We start from the raw sequence: 20,768 nt of genomic DNA on the forward strand, positions 1-20,768 counted from the left end.
TGTAGTCTCATTTATTAAGGACTCTGAGACAAGAGGCTCACTTTAGCTCAAGACACGAAGAATATAGAAAGAATAGCAAAAGAAAATGAAAATGAGAGAAAGAATATCTGAAAAGAAAAAAGGTAGGACTAGAGGGATGGTTCAGCAGCTAAGAGCACTGAATGCTCTTCCGAAGGACCTGGGTTGAGTTCCCAGAACCCACATGGAGACTCATAGTCACCTGTAACATCATTTCTAGGGCAGCAGATATGTACACAGTACACAAACATATATACATAAATACATACAAGACACCTATACCCACACACATTTTTTTTTAAATTTCAAAAACATAAAAAAATACCAAGAAGGCCTGGGAACAAGGAGGGTAGATTGGAGGTGGAAAAGAAAAGGAGAGAAATTATGTATGTTAAATAAAAGAATTTAAAATTTTATGGTACTTCTATATGTATGTCCATTTGAACACACTAAAGAAATATCTAATTCCTAAATAATAAGTCTCAAAGGTTTCAGAAAAAAGTTAAAAATAGCAAAAATAATTTTAAAAAGACAAGAATGCAGGGAGTAAGGAAAAGAAGGTAGATTCATATCATTTATTATGGTGGTTCACTCACTTTTGACAGTGAGGAAAATTACATGGATGCATTATTTCTGATTAGATTTTATTTATCTATGAAGTAAACTTCAAACCATTGCATTCCCTTTCATTATACAAATAGACATAAGGAAACTGAAGTAGTCTCTTTATAAAGATATGAGAAAGCATCCTTTTGTCAATGCTTATGGAGTTCACAATGTATTGAGAGAAATGGGCAGCAGAACAAGAAACTGTAGGAAACCATGGACGGTATCCAAGAAAAGGAGGATGTTCTGAACATTCATATCATGGGCCCAACTTATTGAATTTTGTCTTAGTCTGTTGCTATAGCAAATAGTGGCAAGCTGAGAGTTTGCGAAGTAACTATGTTTCTTTAGCTAACATGATTGTAAGCAGAGAATTCAAGGTGGCCCCTGTTGTTTTGGCCTAAGGGGAGAGCCTTGTAGTGGCAAGCACCATGCTGGCAGAAGCAAATGGCAAACGAGATAGCAATGCAAGACAAGCCAGAAGCTGGAGTCAGGCCTGTCTTATCTTTCCACGACTCACTCTCAAAGGCTCACCAAGTCTCCTTTAAGACAAGATTTCTCCAACAATCCAAACACCTTGACAACCACTTAATATTCATGTTGAAAATCCATCTTTCATCTGTTAATTCTTCAGGGCAAAACCAAACCCAAGCCATATAACCTTCCAAAGGAGACTGATGGAGGAAGGTCATTGGTTAAAAAAATAAAGAAACTGCTTGGCTGGCCCTCATAGGTTAAAACATAGGTGGGTGGAGTAAACAGAACAGAATGCTGGGAGGAAGAGGAAGTGAGCTCAGACTGACAGCTCTACTCTCTGGAGCAGAGACACCATGCTGCCCACTCCTGGGCAGACACACACGATGAAGCTCTGACCCAGGATGGACGTAGGCTAGAATCTCCCTGGTAAGCCACCTCGTGGGCTACACTAGAAATGGGCTAGTCCAGGTGCGAGAGTTAGCCGAGAAGAGGCTAGATAGAAATGGGCCAAGCAGTGTTTAAATGAATACAATTTGTGTGTTGTTATTTCGGGCCATAAGCTAGCAGGCAGCCGGGGTGCTGCGAACACAGCCCCGCCGCACCTATCACTTCAGGAGACTTAACAAATAATAGAAATTACTCAGACCAAAGCATAGCTAAAATAGTTTAGAGAAGAGAAATAATATATATTAAGCTGTAGAAGCTGGGCAAAGTGATAGATATGACCATCAGGTTTCTACACTGTTCTCATTTACCTGCTGTCTTCTGTGACAAGATCTATTTGATCTATTTTATTTTGAATTTCAAATACTCTGTTTAGCAGATTAATGTAAGATATTGAAGAGGAGCTGAGTTCAACTTCTCTCCAGTGTCATTTCTTATTATAGGTAGGGACCATTATGGACACTAATGTAAGGAAGGATTTAACAAAACTGAATCATTTTTTTCAACTTTGGAAGCTTTAGTATTTCTGGATACCAATGTGCTCTATGCAGCTACTCAACAATAGTTACAGTAAAATTGAAATTAATTTATGTGACAAATAGAAACAATAAAAATAGAAAATCAGCATAACAAAAACAACTAAAAAGTAAATATGATAAAAGTTTTAAAAAGGTTTCCTTCATTTTAGTTTAAAAGCTATTAACTTATTTGTCTCATTTTCTTTATTGAGATTACATTAAGATGATTAAAATATTCCTACTGATATATATTATTATCCAATCATGAAATATCCAGAATACACAGTGCCATTTTGTGCCTCAGGATGAATGAACTGAGGTCTGAGACAGACATTTGGGACCATGATGAATAATAGGATAGCTTTGGAACAGATTTAGGAGGCAAAATCCAAAGTCACATCATGCCAGAGTACCCTAAAATGACTGAATAGGAAGTATAAGGAACCATCAGGGTAATCACTCATCAAAAGTCTCTTTGGCTTTACACAATTCTGTTTTAGTATCACTGAGACTAAGAACAAATATCTTGACTCATCTAGATTCTGTGGTAAAATACTGAGGACACTTAAACATGATCAAGGACGGAGCCTCATCTAAATACAGCTATACTATCTATCTTTTTGAGAACAGGGAGATCTGTTCTGAGACTTTCTGGAAAGGAATTTGTCTTGTATCCTCAGTGGGTGTCTTTTATGGAATGTGTACTTTCTGATAGAAAAGATACAAATTTGAAGCTAAACTGCTTCCCCATAAACAACATACAGGGAGGATTTAGGGACAGCTATTCTTTTAGGAAAAAATTTAAGCCTAGTGATAAATTACTATAAAACTGACAGAAAAACCAAAGCAATTACTATTAATAGAGGGAAACCTAAGGAGGGAGGAATAGTATAGATTTTGGAGGAGAAAATGTTCATTTTCTATGAAGTCTGCAGTATCAACCTTTTTCATTACTATGTTATAAATTTTTTATTTGACCTGATAGCCTATCTGTGGCCATGACAATATATTTACGGAGAAAGAAAGTACATAGACAACTGGAACATACCCTTATCTGACATTCTGAAATACAAAATGCTTGAAAAGCAAAAAAAATACTTTGAACATATGAAATATAAGTGAATTCCACATTTAGACCTATGCCCTTTCACCAAGATATCTCACGTATATGAAAATATTAGCAGAATCAAAAAAAGCCCAAACTGGAAATGCTTCTGGTCAGTGGCATTTCAAATAAGTGGCACCTGCTTAGATTTCTAGACAAGCACTTTACCATCACACCATATCCAAGCTTTAATTTATATTTCTAATAAAAAAATTAATCAAAGTTAAAACTTTAATATTAAAATACCCAGGACTAAATCTATCATGGGTCTCATCAGTTTTCCATATTTCACACTTTCAGAAATTTTTATTTCCATTAAACAGAAGGGATTTTGAAGTGAGCAAGGCCTGAACAAGAAACATTTCACATGTAGAGGAATAGAATAGACAGGGAGCAATTAATCAGCTATTTTCTCTGCAGTTCCACCATCTGTAGGTCACAGCCTGGCTAACCCTGAGGTCTGGGTTAAAGTATCCTTTCCATTAGGTGTTAGAATAAAACATGACATTTTATGAGAAAGTCATCATTCAGACAACGCTGTTTCCACTCACACAATATAAGACTCCAGTAGGACACAGTACCTCAGTAATCTGAGGAAGGATGCTTAAAAGAAATCCCACATTAGCTCAGAATTGAGTATAATAGAGGGTTATTTATTTACAGGTAGACTCACAGATCACAGTTCTCTGCTGGAACGGGAAACAGCAACCAAATCCAGAAGCTGGGAAAGAGGTGGGACACATGCTTTACATTGGCATAAATAGTATAAAAGGCCAGGCCCAACTGGGTGGGTAACTTAAAGGCTCTTGGTGGTGGGAATTCCTATGCAAATTAGTGCTTTCTTGCATGCATGTTTGAGCACCCAGTGTGTGGTGTCGCTTTAATGATAGAAGGTCATGTCTTTATCATCTCCCTAACAAATATGGAATGCAAGCCATAAGTTACAACAGCTTGCTTAATTACTTTTACGTCATTTATTCCTATAGGTATCCATCTTCCTTCTTTGGACCCTTTTGGGTCTTTAGAACTTGATGCTTTGTTAGAGTAACTTACAGGGTAGGAAGCTAAAACTATGGGTAAGTCATCTCTGACAGCTCTTGGCAATGTTGAATCCTGTCCTTTTATCAGCTTTCCTTGTTCATCAGCTCCAATAATTTCCTCAATTCTTTCAAATCTTTTTACTGTTGTCTTTTGTAAAGCCTGAATCTCCTGATATATATAGATATAGATAGATAGATAGATAGATAGATAGATAGATAGATAGATAGATAGATAGATAGTGATTTCAGTGAGGCACATACCCTCTGGTCCTCATTCTGCACATGTTATTCCAAGATGTAAAGTTTTCCCTTATCCTTGGACATTATTTGGATAGCATGCAGATTGACATCATGCAGAGATACTCTATCGGCTAACCTATCATAACGTTTTAATAAATTTTGATCGTCAAATTCAACAGTATGAATTCTTTCAGATAATTTCTCAGTATCCTTTGACATGGATTCAATTTTGACTGTCAAATTAATGTTACCCTTTTCAATAGCATTAATTTTTTCAGGTAACTTTTGATTTTCAATGGTTTTAATCCTGTCAGCTGGCTGTTCATTATTAGTCTGAAAAGACTGTATAATTTCTAAAAGTGTCTCATTCTTGGCTCTGTTATCAAATTATTTTCTTTTTTTTTTAATTTTATTTTATTTATTTTTTGTTTACATTTTTTATTGATAAAAGAAGAATAAAGAAAAAAAACAAATTTCCACCTCCTCCCAGCCTCCCCTTTCCCTCCCCCTCCTCCCACTCTTCTCCCTTTCCTCCCACTCTTCTCCCCCTCCTCCCACCCCTCTCCCCTTCCCCCCACTCCTCTCCCCCTCTCTCTCCAGTCCAAAGAGCAGTCAGGGTTCCCTGCCCTGTGGTAAGTCCTAGGTCCTCCCCCCTCCGTCCATATCTAGGAAGGTGAACATCCAGACTGGCTAGGCTCCCACCAAGCCAGCAGATTGCGTAGGATCAAAACTGCATGCCATTGTCCTTGGCGTCTCATCAGCCCTCATTGTTCGTCATGATCAGAGAGTTCAGTTTTATCCCATGCTTTTTTTGGTAATAGTCCAGCTGGCCTTGGTGAGCTCCCAGTAGATCAGCTCCACTGTCTCAGTGGGTGGGTGCACCCCTCGTGGTCCCGACTTCTTTGCTCATGTTCTCCCTCCTTCTGCTCCTCATTGGGACCTTGGGAGCTCAGTCCAGTGCTCCAGTGTGGGTCTCTGTCTCTATCTCCATCCCTCGCCAGATGAAAGTTCTAAGATGATATGCAAGATATTCGTCAGTATTGCGCTAGGATGGGGTCATTTCAGGTTCCCTATCCTCAGCTGCCCAAGGAACTAACTGGGGACCTCAGCTTGGGCTCCTGGGAGCCCCTCTAGGGTCAATTCTCCTGCCCACCCTAAAGTGGGTCCCTTAACTAAGGATTGTGGTTCCGTGCTCCCCTATCCAACCTTCCTTTATCCCGATCCTCCTATTTCCCCAAGTCCCCCCTCCTTCCCTTCTACCTTTTCTCTCCCCATCTCCCCTTACCCCCTTCCCACCCCACCCCCAAGATCCCACTTTTCTCCCCGGCAATTTTGTCTACTTCCCTTATCCAAGAGGATAACGATATGTTTTTCCTTGTGTTCACCTTCTTACTTAGCTTCTTTAGGTTCGCCAATTGTAGATTCTGTGACCCCTATTTATGGCTAGAAACCAATTATGAGTGAGTACATCCCATGTTCTTCTTTTTGGGTCTGGGATACCTCACTCAGGATAGTGTTTTCTATTTCCATCCATTTGCATGCAAAATTCGAGAAGTCATTGTTTTTTACCGCAGCGTAGTACTCTAGTGTGTATATATTCCATACTTTCTTCATCCATTCTTCCATTGAAGGGCATCTAGGTTGTTTCCAGGTTCTGGCTATTACAAATAATACTGCTATGAACATAGTTGAACAAATGCTTTTGACATGTGATAGAGCATCTCTTGGGTAAATTCCCAAGAGTGGTATTGCTGGGTCCAGGGTCAAATTATTTTCTTAAGGATACAGTATGAAGAAAAAACTGAGTCCCAATATCTAATAAATGGATGTATCACCATAACCATATAAGCCTTGCAGAATAAAATCCATAGTATTAGCAAAAAAGTTACTAAAAGTTTTAATGGTAATGTCTGCAATTATATAACTTTCAAGATTATTGATTTATTAATTACCTGTTATGAAATCTGATAAATTGTTTTAGTTGTAATAATCTTTATTGTCCAGCAGGTGTCGTGGTTGCAGAGTCGCGACTATTGGTGCAACCTGGTGCCACAAACAGTCCTGAGCAGCTTTGATTTCCCCTCCTTGGTGCTGGTTAAATGCTGAGAAATATGCTTTGCTTGACAAATTAAAAGCAATTAAATCAAATCCGTACACGGGGCAAGAAGCCTGGAATTCAGGAGCCAGGAGTACAAACTGGAAGTTGTGCAAGTCACCACTTGCCAGGGAACATGGCAGTGGAGGTGGGGTGGAGGGTGTGCACATGCTTGGTAAATTTCCAAGTCACCACACGCAGTTAGCTCCACTGTGGTGGGGGTTTTTACAAAAAACCACTTAGTAGGTAGAAGCAAGTCAAGGGCTTGGGGGTGGGAGACTTTCTGGGCTGTGGACCATTTAGGCCTTTAAGCTGATCTACCTAGTAGCTGTGGAGTTCAGATCCACGTGGGCGCCAGATGAAGAAGTACGCTTAAAAGAAATCCTATACTAGCTCAGAACTGAGTATAATAGAGGGTTATTTATTTAGGGGTAGACTCACAGATCACAATCCTCTACTGGAATGGGGACCAGCAACCAAATCCCCAACCAGAAAAGAGGCCGGATGTGTGCTTTACATCAGCATATATAATATAGGAGGACACGCCCAAGTGGATGGGTAACTTAAAGGCTACTGGCGGTAGGAAATCCTACAGCAGTAATGTGCTTACAACCATGGATTTCACAATAATAGGACTTCACTTCAGCTTCAAGGCTTGGATCCCATCCTTCCCAACACTTCTCAAGTGCCAGAAAAGCAAACTTCAGCAAATACGGAGCAGTAAAAGGGTGGAGTCTGCAATAAGTGCAAAACACTAGCCACCTACCCTGCTTCTTCTGTTGCATGACTCTTGTCCCATATTCTCTGCAGCTACTAGATGAACAGTTTGATAAAAATTAAGAACCCAGCTATGTCATATGTTACGATAACCACAGACTTTTGTAAACAAGCTTTTGCAAACCCCCTGTTAAGTTTGTACAAATGCCTTGCTCTCACAAATTGTACTACCAGTTGTACAATGTTATCACAAGTTGTAAATTCCTGGAATGTACCGTCACCCAAGACTTAACCTCAAATTGTAAAAATTCTTTCTTGTATCACCCCTGATGCCCCTCCTTGTAGCTTTTGCTTTACAAAGGGACTATTCTCTCTGTCTGGGGTCACAGTGTCAGAACCAGACTTGCTTGTGGCCCTAACTAGCTAGAACGTCTTGTATCCCGCAGTGATGGAAGAAGTTCATCTAACTTTGGTGGCCTCATTCTCAATATCTGTGCGACTCTCAGACTAACAGAAGAATCTTCGCAGGACATTATGCCTTATCTAGTGGGAGGGTTTGGAATCCTGTTGCCTAGACTTGGGAATTTCTGAGACTTCTCAATGTTTCCTGAATTCTGAAACTTCTTGTGGAATATTTGTTTAACTGGCCAAAGATGTATTAACATTTGTTTATGATGCATTCGCTTGGCTATGCAAAGATGTGTTGCATCTGTGTTAATTAAATAAAATTAACCTGAACTCAGAAAAACATGGTTGACAAGCAGGAGGGAGAAACACAGCCTGGAAGGAGTGAGGCACTGGGGACACCAGCAAAGAGAGAAAGTTGGTCAGTGGCTTCTCTAACTCTCTGAGCTCACAGGCTTTTTTCACCCTAGTCTTTGAATCTCGAGTTTTATCAGAACAACAAAGATTTAGTTAGAACTACCTTTAGCAACAGCAACAGAGCCATTGTCTGGGGGAACAGAATTCCTCTCAAAACTATGGCCTTAGATACAGGGCCTCTACTAGTTTAAAGCCCAGCCACTGTGTTGAAGGCAGAAACTCGAGCTTTTCAGAATCTCCCATCATCTAGAAATGGCAAGGGTCTGCCTCAAATCCCAAAACAACTCACAATAAGGTGGCACTTTCATCTCAGGGCTTCCCTTGGAGCTGGAAGCAGGAAAATATAAGAAGACCAAAAGCAATATGTCTGAGAAACCTCCCACGTAGAATTTCACTGATCTCAACAAATAAGAACCAAATATACCAGGGGTTCTTATATTTAACATTACTAGGGAAACTGAGCATTCCTTTTTGGGTTATAAGTCTGGTTAATAAAATGTATTGTAACAAAGTAAGAAGAAAGGTCAAGGGCAATTTTATTAGAGTCTGAGAGGAAAGCAAAAGGGCAGACAAGTTGTAAATTTTGGCAGGTGACTGGAGGAGGTTAGATGAGAGGAGAAAAAGAAAATGCCATTTGCAATAGAGGTCAGCAGGCTGCGGCCTGGTAGAAGAAAGTGGGCCAGCAATACAGAGATAGACTGGCCAGAGTCAGGAAGTATGTGCTTAGGCTTTTGGTCAGTGTTTGAAAGAACAAGATAAAGAAGAAAAACAAGTAAGCTTCTCAGAAAAGAATGAGGTTCTGTGAGAAATAACAAGGGACTGCAGAGCTGTGTGAATTTTTGCCTCAGCATAATGAGAATGTCCTCACTCTGTGCCAGTTTCTGATAAAGTCCTTCCCTGTTTCCCCCTCTGACCTTGTGACTACAGTCTTTTTTAAATTTATTAGATTTTTTAAAAAAAGAATACCAATCCAAATTCCCACTTACTCCCCTTCTCCCATTCCCTCCACACACACCCCACCCCACCCCCCTCTAATCCTAAGAGGCGGTAAGGCATTTTACTTTGTGGAAGGTCCAAGGTGCTCCCTACTACATCTAGGCTGAGCAAGATTTACATCCAAAGAGAACAGGATCCCAAAAAGCCAGTACATGCAGTAGAGATAAATCCCCGTGCCACTACCAGTGGCCCCTCAGTCTGCCTCAGCCATGCAACTGGATGGATTATCTTAAATATCACCTTCATAGAACCTTCATCCAATAACAGATGGAAAAAGAGGCAGAGACCCACATAGGAACACTGAACTGAGCTCCCACGATCCTGTTGAAGAGTGGGAGGAGTGAGAATATGAGCAAAGAGGTCAAGACCATGAGGGGTTCATCCACTAAACAGTCTACATGAGCGAATGGGAGCACACCAACTCCCATTCAACTGCGAATGAATGAGCATGGGATCAAACTGGACCCTCTGAATGTGGGAGACTACAGTCTTTACCACAGCCTCTCTAACATTCTGAGCTCCCACACTCCCATCTCAATATTTCGCTAAGCTCTGCTTGTGGGGCTGCCTTTACTTCAGCCGGGAGAGTGCTCACCTGGTGAAGTCCTGAGTTTCAGCCGCAGCACCACACAAACCATGCATGGCACTGCATGCTTGCAATCCCAGCACTCAGGAGGAAGAGGCAGGTGTTTCAGAAGTTTGGTACAATTTTTGCCTCTAGTAAGTTCAAGGCCAGCCTGTGCAACATAAGACCACAGCTCAGAAAATAGAAACAAAATCAATCAAAAACCACACCACTTTGATTATCATAGTCTGTAGCTTCTTTATCACGCAGTTACAAATTCTTGCACACCCCTCCTACAAATCAGGAAGTCATTTTAAAAAGGCCCATGAAGCACAAGGTGAAGTGTGGCAATGTCAGTTTCCTACATGAGTTACTTTTCTCTTTGCTGTGAGCACATCTGCCAAGGGACTAGGAGCCACTTAAGGAAGGAAAGGTTTAGCTTGGATCACAATTTGAAATTACAAGTCCTAACTAATGAGGGTAAGTCAGCTGGAGCATCTCTCAGATGGGGTAGCAAGCTTGCACGTTGGCGGGGCTCTTTATTCCATAGTCGGGAAGCAGAGGGAGATGAATCCTGCTGCTCATCTTGCATTTTCCTTCATTTATTTTTATTCAGTTTAAGACCCTGAACCATCCTATGTGGTCACCCACATGTAGGACAAGGCTTCTCTCCCTAATTAAACATCTCTGGGAATGTCCTCAAATACTCATCCTGAAGTCTGTCCAAAAAGTGACTGTAAAGCCCATTGACAATTATGACCAACCAGTATTGAAGCAATGACTCCTCAGGCTGAAAAGAAATCCAACACTACTAGCTCTGTGCACATTTCTTTACATCCATTTATTTTTTCCCTAATGTTGAAAGCATGCAATTTAAGTTTCATGTATTTATTTATTCTCTCTCTCTCTCTCTCTCTCTCTCTCTCTCTCTCTCTCTCTCTCTCTGTGTGTGTGTGTGTGTGTGTGAGTGTGCGCGTGCACCATTGCATTCATGTGGAGGTCAGAGGACAAGTTTCAGTAGTTGGTTCTCTTCTACCATATTTCTGAGGGCTGAATTTAGATTATCAGGCTTGCTGGCAAGTAAGTACCTTTACCCGCTGAGCCACCTCACCATTGCAGTGGCCCTGAATGCATTTGTTTTGTTCTGTTTTTCTATTTTGGACAGGGTTTCTCTGGAACTCTGTTTGTCCTGTAACTCAATATGTAGTCCAGACTGGCCTTGACCTCAGAGAGTTAGGGCTCCACCGACTCTGTCGGCTGAGTGTTAGGATTAAAGACTTTCATCACCATGCCTGACTTCCATTCATTTCTTTTTCTCGCGAGTGAAGATATATGGACAAAAGGGTTTACTGCCTGACTCACTACATCACACTACAGCTTCCATAGTATTTCCCCCGTTTTCTCTTTTCTTTTTTTTTCTCTTAAGTTTTATTGGGGGGCACTGCAAGGACAGAAGGTGGATATACAGGGATGGAAAATAAACGGGATCAAAATGTTATGTGAAAGACACAAACAATAAATAAAAAGAAAATTAAAATAATAAGATGGTTTACTTTTATTTTAATTTTTACTTATTATTGTTATTTTTTATGTGTATGGGTGTTTTGCCTGCATGTGTCTATGCACCACCTATATTTAGCCCCATTTAGGTCAGAAGATGGCATTGGGTCCCCTGGAACTAGAGTGACTGATGGATGAGAGCTACCAAGTGGGTGCTGGGAATCGGACTCAGGTCCTCTGGAAGAGCAGCTGGTGCTCTTAATTACTGAGTCATCTCTCTTCCCCCTCCCCTATTCATTTCTTAAAGGAACATGTAGTCAGTATTTGCTCTGTATCAGAAATTACTGTTCTCAATAACTTCTCAACAGGAAAATATAGACAATAATATTGCCTACTTCCTAGAGAAGCTCTCCTGGGACCACATGGATGAAAAGAGAATATTGCTCAGAGAGGGTAAGGTCTCCCATGGGGAGTCAACAAAGTCTGACACCTCACTTTGAGGCAGGACCAAGGCCCTCCCCACTATATCTAGGCTGAGCAAGATATCCGTCCATAAGGAGTAGGTTCCAAAACGTCAGTTCAAGCACTAGGGATAAATCCTAGTCACACTCCCAGTGGTCCCACAGACTGCCTCAGCCACACAACTGTCACCCACATTCAGAAAACCTAGTTTTGGCCTATGCAGGTTCCCCTGCTGTGAGCCTGGAGTCAGTGAGCTCCCATTAGCTCAGGTTAGTTGTTTCATCATGGTCTTGACCCCTCTGCACATATTATTGTGCATCCCTGTCTTTGACTGGATTCTGCGAACTCAGCCCAATGATAGCTTTTCTACTTCATTGTTTTCTGTCCTGTTGCTGATTATGTCTTGACATCTACTGCTTTTAAGAGAGAGAGTGTGTGTTTTCATGCATTTATATGTGTCTATGCATGTGTGCTTCCAAAATCTTAAAATGTATTATTTTATTGCTTGAGGTTTCCTTGATTTTTTTTTTCATGTGGGCAATTAGAGCTAAGACCTTCCCTCTTAGGATTACCTTCATTCTATCATAGGTTTTGTTATGCTGTGTTTTCCTTTTCTTTAATTCTAGGAATTTTTGATGTTTTTCTTGGTTTTCTCAATGACACATTCATCATTCAACAGTATATTGTCCAATTCCCATGATTCTGTGTATTTTCTGTAGTTTTTCTTGCTGTTGACTTCCTGCTTTATTTAATATCAGTCAGGTAGACTACAGAAAGCTATTTCTTTTTTTTTTTTTAAAAAGATTTATTTATTTATTGTGTATACAGTGTTCTGTCTGCCTGTATCCTTGCTGGCCAGAAGAGGGCACCAGATCTCATTACAGACGGCTGTGAGCCACCATGTGGTTGCTGGGAATTGAACTCAGGACCTCTCGTAGAGCAGTCAGTGCTCTTAATCGCTGAGCCATCTCTCCACCCCATCTATTTCTTTTTTTTAAATTTATCTGAAAAATAAATGAACCAAATTAAGATTTAATCACATTTAAAATATGATACAAGTGTGTTGTAAAATAATGGAACAGATAAAAATGTTCCTTATACGCATATATGTGCACATACATTATGCATGTATTATATGTGTGTTCATGCATATATTTTAAATTTTGTTAAAGAAAACTGGTATTAGATAGAAAACCACTTCTTTGATTTTCTTAATGGTAAAATGTATTTTTGGGAATTTCATTTTTTTATTTTTAAGTATTTATTAGAGACACTATGCAAACCATAAATTAGCCACATGTGTTTTGCACTGGTAAGAATCTTACATGTTTAACAAAGTTAGTTGGCTAATTTATAATACATCCACTAAAAAAATCTTTTGAGCTGGGGGTCTCCTGCAACCTGAGTTAGAGCAGAACGCCTTTGCAAAAGAAGGCATTGTGGCTCTGTGTTGAGCTAAGAGGAGAAACATGGAGAGGCTGACACTTGCTAGTGGTGGGATGGCTCTGAATTCCTTTGATGACCTGAATCCTGAATGTTTGGGACATGTGGGTCTTGTCTATGAGTATACCCTGGGCAAAGAGAAGTTCACCTTTATTGAGAAATGTAACAATCCCCCATTCTGTAACATTGCTTGTTAAAGGACCAAATAAGCACACACTGACTCAAATCAAGGATGCTATAAGAGATGGATTGAGGGCTGTCAAAAATGCCGCTGATGATGGCTGTGTTGTCCCAGGTGCTGGTGCAGTAGAAGTGGCAGTGGCAGAAGCTCTGATTAAATACAAGCCCAGCGTGAAGGGCAGGGCTCAGTTTGGAGTCCGGGCATTTGTGGGTACCTTGCTCATTATTCCCAAGGTTCTTGCGCAGAACTCTGGTTTTGACCTTCAGGAAACACTAGTTAAAGTTCAAGCTGAGCATTTAGAATCAGGTCAACTAGTAGGTGTGGACTTGAACACAGGTGAGCCGATGGTGGCGGCAGAGATGGGTGTGTGGGATAACTGCTGTGTGAAGAAGCAGCTGCTTCACTCCTGTACTGTGATTGCCACCAACATTCTCCTGGTGGATGAGATCATGGAAGCTGGGATGTCCTCTCTGAAAGACTGAAGAAGACTCCCTTGTTGCTGCATCTGTAATACTACAAAATGATGTGGGGAAATGGTCATTTTTATCTGAGCTTCAAGTGGTTTGGAAAAGAATTTTTCTCTTCCTGGTTGAAGAAAAGGGAACAGGACATTTGGCACCTATTCAAATTATAATACCGTAAAAAATTTTTTTTCACTGAGTGTATGCATAAAACAGACACACTGAACAAGAAGTTTCAGCTACAATGATACAAAATTACATATTAAGATAAGTGTGTTGTCTACCTTGTTCCTTAAATGTTCTTTGAAAAATTGTAATGGTTTTCTCCTAAACAAGGCATAGTGGAGCAAGCCTGTAAGTCTAGCACTTTGGAAAAAAGGTCAGAAAGCTATTTCAATTTTAATATATTTATGAGTCTTACTTTGTGTCATAACATGTAATCAATTTGGAGAAATCTTTATCATTTACTGAGAATGTACATTTTTGGAGTGTTTGGGTGAAATATTCTGTAGATATCTATTAGGGTCACTTAATCTATGGTATAATTTAACTCCAAAGTTTGCCTGCTTGTTTTTGCTTGTTTGTTTGGTTTTTGTTTCGTGGAGACAGGCTTTTTCTGGATAGCCTTGGCTGTTCTAGAAATTGTTCTGTAGACCATTCTGGCCTTGAACTCACCGAGATCTGCCTTTCTCTGCCTCCTGAGTGCTGGGATTAAAGGCGTGCACCACGATCACCCAGCATTTTTAAATGTCCTTTCTATCTGTGAGAGTGGGGTATTGAAATAATCCATTATCACTGTGGTGAGGTTAGTCTGTGGTTTTGTATCCAGTAGTATTTGCTTTGTGAAATTGTGTGCAGCTGTATTTACTGCAGATTGCTTAGAATGATAAAGGTTTCTTCATAGATTCTCCCTGTCCTCAGTATGAAGTGATGCTTTTAGACTCCTCTGACTACTTTTCTTCCTTCTGTCTACTTTGGATTTTAAGTCTGTTTGTCAGATATTAGAATAATGATACCTGCTTGTTTCCTGGTTTTGTTTGCTTGGAATGGAATTTTCCATCCATTCACCCTAAGAATGAATATGTATTGTGATTATATATATATGTTTTGTTGCATTTTTAGGCAACAGGCAGAAATATTTTGCCAATCTATTAGTCTGTGTCTTTTGATTTTGTAATTGGGACCATTAATGTTCAGAATTATTATTAAAAGTTTATTTTGATTCTTGAAACACCCAGGTCCCACAAATGTTACTGAAATGCTTTATAGTCAGAGTTTGCACTGGCGTGCCGCGTTTTAAAATGATGTGGTGCTGCTGCTGCTGAATCAGGAAATGTCTCTACAGTACACCCTAGAAAACAGCAAAAAGCTGTGTTAGATTCTATATTTGTGTCTAGAATTCCTTTTTAAGCCCACTTAGGTTTTGCGTGGAGTTCATTACCACGTTGGAGCACCAAACTATAGTAGGTAGAAGCATGCATTCATACAATATTCAATATAATTTAATTTTGTATCCATATACAAAAATCTATGCAGATGTATTATCTATAAACAATAACTCACAAATACCAATCTATTATCCTATCACCCAATTTCCCTTTTTTTCCCAAAAAGAGCCCTGAGCTTATAAAATTCCTCCCCCAACCCTCAACAGTATACTAATTATAATCAACCTCTAAATGATGTCCCTAAACCCGAGGACAAACTTTACTGGGAGAGGGGACTTCGTCCTCTAGAATTACTTCCAACTGTCATGGGGGTGACATTCTTTCTGAGGGATCCCGTGAAAGTAAAATGATGGTTAAATTTCAAGATTAATGTCTTATAAGATTGCAAATAGTCTCTGAGTATTTTGTGAGGTCTGGCCAGAATGTTGTAAAAGATGTGCACCATTTCAGCTAACCAAGTAGGAACCATCTCTTGCAGCTGGCACCCAAAACAGGCCTTGTAGTAGCGCTATCAGTATCATGACGTCATATCAACCAGGCGGAGTTGTTGTTACAGGGCCCCATCTTCTTCCTGGAAACTTCAAAGATTACTTCAGGAAAATTCTAATGTTTGGCCTTTTATTAATCCTCATTTGTTTAACTAAAGTTCTAGCATAATTTATTGTCCACTGGAGTTGTTGGATGAGATTATTAATATGTTCAGTCTGAAGATTTCCTTCTGGTATTTCCTGTAGGGCTACCTAACCAATTATGTATCCTTTAAGCCTGCTTTTATCATCGAATGTTTCTTTCCCCCATTAACCATGAAACATAGTATAGTAGTCTGTGTTGGCAACTGTTTTATATCAGAACTTGAAATAAATAATTTCAAGTCCTTTGGGCTTTTGAAATTTATATTGAGAAGGCAGTTGTTATTCTAAGGACCTTCCTTTTTACTTTATATGTTCCTTAGTGTTTTTATCTTGTAGCTTTCACCGTACTTTCTCCTTTCTCTATATTTACTGTTTTAAATGTGATTTGGTTTGGAGATTTTCTTTTCTGGTCTTGTCTACTTGTTCTTGATGTCTTTTATATGTGGTCTTGGAGAATTTTCTGCTCTGCACTTATTGAAAATATTTTCAGGGCTGGAGGGATGGCTCAGCATCTGTAATTGTAATTCTATGGGATCTGATACTCTGGTATGAAGACATACATGCAGGCAAAACACCCATGTACATAAAAGAAATAATGAATAAATCTTTAGAAAATATTTTTCTATACTCTCAGCAAAGAGGCTTTTCTTCTGTGGTTGCATTGTACTCTCTAGATTTAGTCTTTTCACTATGTTACAAAAATCATGCATGGACCGTTTGCACATTTTTTCTAGTACCTGTCCTTGACTGAATGTATAAATCCTTCCTCTTTGTCTTCAAGGCCTGATAGTCTGTCTTCCCTGTCATCTATACTATTGGAATGACTGGCTACTGAAATTATATTCGACTTGCTGAAACAATTATTTCTAGCATTATTTTAGTTTGGTTTTCCTTCAGTATTTCTCTTTAACAAATTATATTTTTGTCTCTTGCATTGATTTCTTTATTTCATTCAGGTGATACTTTTTTGTTCTCTTGGAATTTATTCCAGAGTGTATTCTTTATCCCTTTTATTTACTTGAACACGTTTATCACAATTACTTGTATTTTTTATATGAAATTCCATCTGAGTCAATTATTCTGTATCATTACTCCGGGATTTATAGATTTTTTTGAGGAGATGTGTTACCTTGGTTTTTCATGTTACTTGTACTTTCCCATTGTGACTTGTATACTTAAACTCAGGTCGTTGGTGGTGGTATTTCTGTTGTTTTATGTCCTCTCATTTTTCTTCTTTTATTGGTCATGTTTACAATGTTCAAGAGAGATTAGGTTTTAGTAATATTGAGATGCTATTTTCCTCTGTTACACTGGTGTTTGAGGTACCAGTTTCAATCCACAGTCTTTCCCTAAGAGTTGAATATTATTTAAAGCAACAATCATTATTCAGGGGTGAACCTACTACACAAATAAGGTAACAATCTGGTATAAAATAATCATCCCTCAAATACCAATTATTTAGGGAGTAAAGGGTTACTGATAGCACAGTGTACAGTAGTATATTAGCTTTATGGGTATTAATAGAAAGACACAGGAAAGAGAAATTAAAAGGAAAATAAAATAAACACAGAGACTAGTGATTAGAATTAGACTAATAGATCGGAATAAAAGAGGGAAAGGTAAGAGAAGGCAAACTGTAAGGCAAAAAGTAGGTAGGAGAGATGTAGGGGTTTGGATTAAAGGTAGACTGAAAAGAGACGGGCAAAGGAATTCAGTCAGTCAGCACAGGCCCATCTCCTTTCTCAGAAAGATGAGCTGCAGAGACCTTGAAAGCCAGCCTACCCCGTCAACTCTGAGACAAGAAAAAGAACAGGGAGTGGAGAGAAGAGGAGAGACAATGATAAAAGGAGAACAGCGGGAGTGGGCGAGCTAAGCCGACCTTGGATATTTAGAAAAGAATAGATACAGGGACTGAGGAAATATGCACGCAGATACACTGTGCAAAACCTGAATGGTCTCATTTTGAATTTTATCTGGAGATTGTCTGTGTTCCTCATCTGGCTCTTCGCCATTGTGAGCTCCACTACAATGGATTTTTCTGTTCTCTCAAAGCCTCGCTCTCAGGACTATAATTCGTGCTGCTTTCCTGCAGTTAGGTTGATCCTTTCAAGTCTCCCAGTGCTGCATCCTTATGACAGTCACTCATGTGAATTAATTCTGTTCCATTTCTGGGGCTGGCTGGGGTGATATTGGTCCAGAAGCCATTGTGTCAATAGGTGGGGCCCGTGGGCTGATTTGCACTGTTTGGGATTGGTGCACTATTCTCAGGTTTCTGGTTCACTCACTGAGGGTTGTCCCTGGTGTTGAGGCCTGCTCTATAAAATTCTGTAGATTCTTTGGATAACTGAGTGCTGGGTGGCTATGCTGTCCAGGTCACTTACAGGGTCAGTGGTGATGGGTATTAGTGGTCACAAAATTTGAGAATGGGACAAGTTCCATAGCTCATTAAGCCAGTGGTTCACACATAAAGGGAACAGCAGCAAGCCAGGTGATAAAATCATGCTGTTTCTTTTATTGTCCTAACTATAATCAGTCACACATTCAGACATGACTTCTTATTTATTTATGTATGTATGTATTTATTTAAAATTTCCACCTCCTCCCACCCTCCCATTTCCCTTCCCCTCCCCCACCCCCTCCCCCTCGCTCTCCAGTCCTAGGAGAAGTCAGGGTGCCCTGCCTTATGGGAAGTCCAAAACCCCCCCTCCATCCTAGGAAGGTGTGCATCCAAACAGACTAGGCTCCCAAAAAGCCAGTACTTGCAGTAGAATCAAAGTCCGGTATCATTATCATTGGCTTCTCAGTCTGCCCTCATTGTCATCCACATTCAGAGAGTCTGGTTTGATCACATGCTCGTTCAGACCCAGCCCAGTTGGCCTTGGTGAGCTCCCATTAGATCAGTCCCACTGTCTCAGTGGGTGGACGCACCCCTCATGGTCCTAACATCCTTGCTCATGTTCTCCCTCCTTCTACTCTTCATCTGGGCCTTGGAAGCTCACTACAGTGCTCCCGTGTGGGTCTCTGTCTCTATCTCCATTCATCGCTGGATGAAGGTTCTATGGTGATATGCAAGATATTCATCAGTGTCTATAGGATAAGGCCAGTTCAGGCACCCTCTCCTCTGCTGCCCACGGCCCTGGTTGGGGAAGTCCCCTTGAACACCTGGGAACCCCTCTAGAGCCAACCCTAAAATGGCTCCCTTAGTTAAGATATCTTCTTCCCTGCTCCCATATCCATCCTTCCTCCATCTCAATTATCCTATGCCCCTAGGCTCTCCCCAATCTTCCCCTTCTCCCTTCTCTTTCCCCATCTCCCCTTACTCCCAACTGTTTGAGAGCGATTTAAAACAGGACTCTCCCAGTCAAATCTTGGAATTTTTCTTCATTTAAATTATACTGGCTAATGAAAGAAACCTTTTGCAGGTTAGTGAATAATTTAATCTTGCCAAATATGAAGACTTGGTTCAAGTAAAGTGGGAGGTATGAGTAATCAAACAGTCATAGCAAAGGTATGTGTAATAAGAAGACCGAATATAATTATCATTTGCAGCTTTTACTAAAATCATAAAAATCTACATTCTTATAATTCAAGAAAATTTACCAAAGTAAATTTCAAATATCTCATACAAGTTCAAAGATCTTACTCTCTTTCACTCTCTGTCCCTGCATATATTTGTAGTGGATAAAAACATTTAAGAAGTACATTCTAAAAATGAGAGTTGATAGCAATAGTTTTAGAGGGATAGAAGGGTTTCAAGGTCATTTACTTGGGATTATCATATATCAATACAATCAATACAAGCTAAGTCACTAGGTGTTTAGATTCTAGGATAACAACAGGCACCAAGGAACTTAGAGACCTCAGGCATCACAGGTCTGATGCATATCTCCAGCTTATCCAACGAATACACCTAAGGTTCCCATTTTCACTCCCCTCATCCTCTATATCCTTCTTCACTCCCCAACCGTTCAAGACACTCTTCATCCACTTCCCACATGCCTTAAAATAGGTCTCCTTATTCTTCCAGGTTGTCTAAAATCCTCTTCCTTTTCCTTTGGACCTCTCCTCTATACTCTATCTGGTACTATGCTAGTGAAACCTTCTAGTCCCAATAAATAATCTGTGTCCCAGTGTCTACAATCACATCCCAGACCCTGTATCTACTTTCATCTCTCATTCATCCAGATCTTCATCTCCTAAGAACTCACTGAATTTTAAAGTTTTAGTTATAATTTCAAAAATTTCTTTATAATACTGTATAATACTTCTTAATGGAGATGGTTTATATGGTCCTACAACCATTGCCATAGACATCCACTAGTTATGCAGAAATGAGATAAATCTTAAATTTAAGAGAACTCATAGAAATATCATTAGTCAAAGAAGGCCAAAATATTTCTTTGTATGATTTTTTGAATGGATTATTTATTATAGTGACTTGCTAATTAAGCTAATACAGAACAATGGGAAACTAACTAGCAAGTTTTAAATAACCCATTTGCTAAAGAGAAGTATTCTTGGAACCCATTAAAGAGTGTACTAAAACTCCATTAGGAACAAATGGAGCACCTTAAATATACATTGTAAGCTATCACTGAGGCATGTTTCTAAACAAAGTCTTTATTCCAAATGATTATTTTCTCTGGTGCTCAATGAGTTAAATTAGGTATGTACTCCAGAAGATACAATTTCATTATGTCCCAAGCAATGATTATTTTGCGGATGCAATTTACAACTCTTTTTGTCCCAGGTATCTTTCTTCTTTGTTGAAATGTGTTAAACCAGAAGAAGGGAAACAATAGGATTAAGCAGAAATGACGACTTTGGGACCTGCAGTTCCTTATCCTAGAGACCTGCTTCATGGATTAACGCGCTGATGATGGACTGTTATTTGGGTGATGTGTAAAATCTAATAATTCTGAAATCTGTTCACTATTTTAAAAGACTAATAGAGAAGATTAGAAATTCTTCATTTCTGTAGTTCAGCATTGTCATGCA

At 39.6% G+C, this 20,768-nt stretch overlaps 1 pseudogene; it reads left to right on the forward strand.

Annotated features, from left to right (window-relative positions):
* Nucleotides 1-13,711, forward strand: part of LOC142840538 (T-complex protein 1 subunit zeta-like) — a 34,538-nt pseudogene extending 20,827 nt beyond the window's left edge.
* Nucleotides 13,712-20,768: the final 7,057 nt, after the last annotated feature.

Source organism: Microtus pennsylvanicus, chromosome X (assembly GCF_037038515.1).
Source record: "Microtus pennsylvanicus isolate mMicPen1 chromosome X, mMicPen1.hap1, whole genome shotgun sequence".
NCBI lineage: Eukaryota > Metazoa > Chordata > Mammalia > Rodentia > Cricetidae > Microtus > Microtus pennsylvanicus.